The 6,000-nt window shown below is 41.0% G+C and overlaps 1 long non-coding RNA gene across 1 annotated transcript in view; it reads right to left on the bottom strand.

Annotated features, from left to right (window-relative positions):
- The window catches only part of LOC120307859, a 29,130-nt gene extending 23,794 nt beyond the window's left edge, over positions 1-5,336 (bottom strand). The window contains exon 1 of the long non-coding RNA XR_005556671.1: positions 5,218-5,336. This is a non-coding gene — a long non-coding RNA (uncharacterized LOC120307859). The remainder of the gene's footprint in view (positions 1-5,217) is intronic.
- Between the last annotated feature and the right edge of the window lie 664 nt (positions 5,337-6,000).

The following is a 6,000-nucleotide window of genomic DNA, read 5'->3' on the forward strand; positions in this document are numbered from 1 at the left end:
CAGAGATAAGCTAAGTGCCTGCTCCATCTGTTCTCTCAACTACAACTTCTGACAGCCACGTTCAAGACCTCTTGCGTTCTATCACTCTCTGTTTTTTAATATTTAAACTATATTTGGATAGATCAGTGGTTCTCAACCTTTTTAATGCCGCGACCCCCAACCGGTCATAAGTCGAGGACTACTCAACCGGTCGTAAGTCAAGGACTACTCAACTGGTGCAGCACCGTTTGCAGAATGGGACTTTTGGCGGGCTCAGCAGGGCAGAGACAGCCTGGACAATTCCTATTGGCTTTTGAAAGCCAATAGAATTAGACTCTATTCAAGAGAGTCTATTCTATTGGCTTTCAAAAGCCAATAGAATAAAAGGGAGTAGCACAGCTAAGGAAAAGGGGGAAAAAATGGTGGACTGCATTGTTTGGCGACCCCCGTGAAATGGTCGTTCGACCCCAAATGGGGTCCTGACCCACAGGTTGAGAACCACTGGGATAGACCATCCTGCTCTGCGGCTAGAGGAAGGCCATCTCTATGTGAGAATACATGATTGTCCTTATTGGTAACAACAACAACAACAACAACAACAACAAACTGAGTTTCAATGAAGACCACATTGTTTATGGTTATCACAATGTTCGGATGCATTTAGATAGTCATTCTATCATTTTATAAGCAGGGTAAAATGGAAGGGCAGAACTGAAAAAAAAAAAAGCTCATCGCAGAAAATGTGTCTTATTTACAGACTTTCACGTTCAAAGCATTACTTTGAATAAATACACTGACTAGAAAAAAGAGAAAAGAAGTGAACCAGGAATTCAGGCACCAAAGACAAGCAAAATTCCATCTGCTCCATGGGAAAGCTTTGTGATCAAATCTACAACTCTCTCTGTATTTAGCGATATTCCAAATTGGTTCCCGATTGGTCCTTTTGCTAGTTCAGGTGGAAAATAGTTGGCTAAGGTGGTGGAATTCTGAAGTACATATTTTTTGATTGATGGGAGCTCTAATGTTTTTCAAACAAATAAACCTCCTGCTTATAAGGGTTTTTTATTTTTTTAAAAATCAACTACAGTACCACCTCTTTAGTACACCATTGTGACTTTGAATTTCAGATCTATAACCTCAAAAATAACCCAAAACCAAGCCTTTCTTCAGTGCTCTTCCTGATGTGCTCATTTCCTGCATTTAGGGCAATTTTCTGTGAGAGACGGGGACCATTAAAAGTATACAGTGTATACATAAATTCCATCCTGGAGTTCAAACCAGACTCATCCTCTTAATGCCATTATTCCATATTAAAGGGTTCTGAGGTGTCTTAAAAGTAAAGGTAAAGATTTCCCCTGTCCAATCATATCCCACTCTAGGGGGTGGCACTCAGCTCCGTTTCGTAGTCGAGGGAGCCAGATGTTTCCATGGTCATGTGGCCACTATATGCCGAGGTGCCCTGAACGCTTTTACCTTCCCACCAAAGCGATACCTGTTTACCTACTCGCATTTGCATGCTTTTGAATTGCTAGGTGGGCAGGAGCTGAGGCAAGTACGGGAGCTCACCCCGTCACAAGGTGCTCAGGTCTTGAACCTGAGCTGTCAGGTTTCCAGCTGACAAGCTTGGTGCTTCAACCACTGAGCCAACTGCCCCCTTGTTGTCTAACTCCTTACTAAAAGCATTCTTCATAGAACCCTTGAAATGTGCTCTACTTGAGCTTTTCCTCAGAGGGGGAAAAGACTAACTGCTTCTTTCTTTGACATTGCTAGATTTGTTAGATTCTATGAACTTCACAAATCTCTGATTAAACAAGGAGCAAAGATTCCATTCCTCTCCTCCTAGCTCACAGTCTTGAAATTGAAATTATACAAACCATTAGTATTACCATCGTATCCACCTCCATTACTATTATCCTCATTTCCATCCAAGGTAGCAGAAAAACTGCATGAAGGAATGGAGAGAATGGATAATTTATAAATGAATCCATAGAACCAGAGTGATGTGACATCTGCCAAGAAGTCTATTAAAGAGAGATCATGTCTTGGAATTCTTCTGACAGTATCTTTAAACCCAGTAATTATGTGCTTTTGTCTCTGGATAGAAGTAGCTATGTTTGTTTTTATGACACCGGGCTTATTTGTTCCCAACCCCAGACCCTTCAGCCTAATTCAAATGTCAGGCTAACAGTTAATGATCATTGCTGGAAAATAGATTGCTGGTGTAATAAATATTTTAAAACTCTTGAGAAAACAGTGGCTTTTTATTTAATAGGCATTGTACGCATGTCATATTGGGGGGGGGGGTGCTGGTAAAATTCAGTCTTGGGCCCCTGACAGTCATGAATCAATTTCATGAGCAAAGAAAGTCCAATAGAACAGGGGTCCCCCAATCCCTGGTCTGCGGACCAGCACTGGCCAGTGACTCGCCAGAAACCAGACAGCACAAGCGAGTGAAGCCCCATCCATGCACACACAGGATCCAAGCACTGTGCAAAACCACATCCCCCCCCCCCGTGCACAGAAAAACTCCCCCCCCCCCATGAAACTGATCTCTGGTACCCAAAACATTGCAGGCCACTGCAAAAGAATGTCCAGAGAACTAGAGCTCCGAAGTACAGAAGGTCCTCCACTTACAACCATTCATTTAGTGACTGTTCAAGTTATAATGCATTGAAAAAAGTGACTTATGACCAGTTTTCACATTTAGGACCATTTCAGTATCCCAATGGTCACATGATCATAATTCAGGCAACTGGCATGTATGATTGCAGCCTCCCACGGTCACGTGGATCACCATTTGTAACCTTCTAGCTGGCTTCCAACAAGCAAAGTCAATGGGAGAAGGAAGATTCACTTAATAACTGCAGGATTCCCTTAACAACTGCAGTGATTTGCTTAACAACTGTGGCAAAAAGGTCATGAAATGGGGCAAAATTCACTTAACACCTGTCTTGATTAGCAATGGAAATTTCGGGCTCAGTTATGGTCATAAGCCGAGGGCCACCTGTATGCTCAGAACCACTTGCAGGTAGATCTAATGAAAATTCAGACAGAATTCCAGAGTGAAGCTAGAGTCAGTTCAGTTTAACAGAGTACACATTCATCTCTTCATCCCTATACAGCTCAGCTAATCAGGCAAAGTTTCAAAGAACAGGTAGGATGAGCACCAAAGATCCTTCAGGATGGTTCCTGAATCCAATGACTTATTGCAAGAGCTCAAGCTCCTAATGCAAAGGCAGTCTCTTTTTCCTGGGAATTTTGCCAAATTATCCCAGGAGCTAGCCAGTCTGCAATAATTTGGCTAGCTTTTTAAGTTCACATTCAGATGTGAAGGATGCAGGGGATCCTTGGCAAGACCACACTTGGAAAACTGCATCCAGTTTTGGTCGCCACAACATGAAGAAGATGTTGACACTCTAGAAAGAGTGCAGAGAAGAGCAACAAAGAGGATTAGGGAACTGGAGGTTAAACATACGTAGAACAGTTGCAGGAATTGGGTATGTCTAGTGTAATGAAAAGAAGGGCGAGGGGTGACACGATAACAGTGTTCCAATATTCTGTTGACAGCAGCTCTTCATTAATTCAATCAAGATGTGAAAGGTGGTGAACAACTCTTCCTTCTCCTAAGTATATTGCTACGATAAATGAAAAGATGGCCTCTAAACTCACAACATTGTTCTCATTATGCTGTAAAGAAGAAGGCTAGATGGATAGCATCCGAAATTGGTTTCCTCGCTCTTTTATAGAGAAGCAAGTGCAGATGGATAGATGATGGATGGATGGATAATAGATAGATAGGTGATGGATGGAGGAATGGATGGATGGTTATAGAGGGTGTGGGTAGAAGAGAGGGAGAAATTGCCACAATCATCTATAACACAGCATTGCTCTGTTCTTGAAACAAGAACCCTACAAGTAATTGAAGTATGTGCTTGTAAAGGGACAGCCAAAGCACGTTTACAAGATCCTTCAGTAAGCAGAGCAATTTTAGGACTCACACCAAAACTGTAGACAAATCAATGCCATGTGTGCAAAATCACACACTGTGACGATGATGGGAACCATGTTAACAGCTTAAATTGTTAGACAACCAGATGGCATTACTTACAGATTGGAACCACAGCCCTGCCGATGAAGTTATTTCTGTTTCACAGCCTGTTTCTGATTATTCTTGCCACAAAAAGCTTCACAGAGAGGTCTTTGGGTTTCATTTTTAATTAGCAATACTTCAGGGATACTGATTGCTGGTGGATTCAATGTAACAAACAGGGTAACACTTTCCCCACGTGATTCCGGTGCAGGCACTCAAAATAGTATTAGGCAGAATGTGAAGCTTTTCGATCTTTGCTGAAAGGTGCTACAAACATATGCATAACACACCTATCTTCTCTACCAGACATTCTTTAGTTTGCCAGGAGCTATAATGTTTTTTCTTATTAGTAAAACATGAAATGTTGTGGCTTCTCTCTTTTAGGATATTTTCTATTGTAGAAGGATGGCTGCCTTCAGTTTAAAGGAACAGAATGGAAACCTTCTTTTCTAAGGATTTTCTATGGGTGTTTTACTCCACAGTATCTTTTCCTAATAATGATCATTTGCTGATCCCTGGTTCTTAATTACTTTTTGAAATGATTATTGGAAAGCATTCTGGAGACCTGTATGTGCAAAACCATGTCCTGTAGAATCAATATTTAAGTAATTATCTTTAAATTAACCATCAAAGCACTATCACCCACTGTGATTGTATATTTTTGTATATCCAGATTCGATTCATAAATGTCAAACTGAGTTTTGGGCGGATTCCACAAGACTATTCTTATTAAGTTATTCATATTTCATTATGTTTTAGTAGCATATCATTAAGAGACAGTTTGGGCTAAGGCTCCAGGCTAGAAAGTGGAAGATTGTGAATTCAAGTCCTGCCTTAGTCATGAAAGCCAGCTGGGTGACTTTCGGCCAGTCACTGTTTCTCAGCCCAATCCACTTCACAGGGTTGTGGGGGGAAATAGGGTATAAAGGAGGAAGGTATGTTGGACCTGTTCATTGCTTTGAGTTCTTGTAAAAATAATAAAGGTGGGATGCAAATAAATCAATATAAATCAATATCTACATAGTCATATCAGTACAACTCTTACTAGAAACTCAAATAATTCTCTGTGCCTGATTCTTTTGACAAACAGATTACAGACTGTTCAAAATTACAATGGGATTAAAAAATAGTTTTGTGACCAATCCTACCATTTGCAGTGCAAGCATTGCAGTGTCCCGCAGTCACATGATCATGTGATCACGTTTGTGTGCTTTGCGACTGGCGTGTGACAAGCAAAGTTAATAGAGAAGATGGAGGTAAACTGTTAAGTCATAGTCACATGATGTTTCATTAAGTGACTGTGGCAATTCTCTTAACAACTGAAAGGGAAGTGATGTCATAAACCCCTTTGCTGTCATGTGATATTTCCCTTAGAGACTGGGGCATTTAGTGATGGGATTGCCTGTCCCAATTGTGGTCATTAAGTGAGCACTATTTGTACCCACCTGATTCCTAATTTATGGCTCTTATATCTTGAAATGTTTAAGTGGATTTCATCTGATACTTTCCCCTATTTTTCTTGACAATCCTTTTGTTTTATAAGGGGGCGCCATAGCCTGGAGTTTGATCCTGATGGGGCCCAAAGTTGCCTCAGCCTTCACTCCTTCCGAGCTAGATAAAATAAGGACCCAGATTGTTGGGGTCAATATACTGATATTGTAAAGTGCCCAGAGAGTGCCGTAAGGCACTATGGGGCAGTATATGAGTCTAAGTGCTATTGCTATAAGGCCTACAGCTTAGCAGATTGAAAAATTGTCAGCAAGTAATAGAAAAGGATCAATAGCTTTAGGTCAGAGGTTCTGTCTTGGGATTAGGATCCACTTTAGAATGGATCGTATTTCTTGCCAAAGAGGGTTTGGGAAAGAGAGGGGTGTATGCATACCATTATTATGATCGTTGTCACCCATGATTTCTTTCTGTCTGGTTGCATA

This window comes from Crotalus tigris, unplaced genomic scaffold (genome assembly GCF_016545835.1).
Source record: "Crotalus tigris isolate CLP2741 ecotype Arizona unplaced genomic scaffold, ASM1654583v1 scf7180000017833.3397121, whole genome shotgun sequence".
Lineage (NCBI taxonomy): Eukaryota > Metazoa > Chordata > Lepidosauria > Squamata > Viperidae > Crotalus > Crotalus tigris.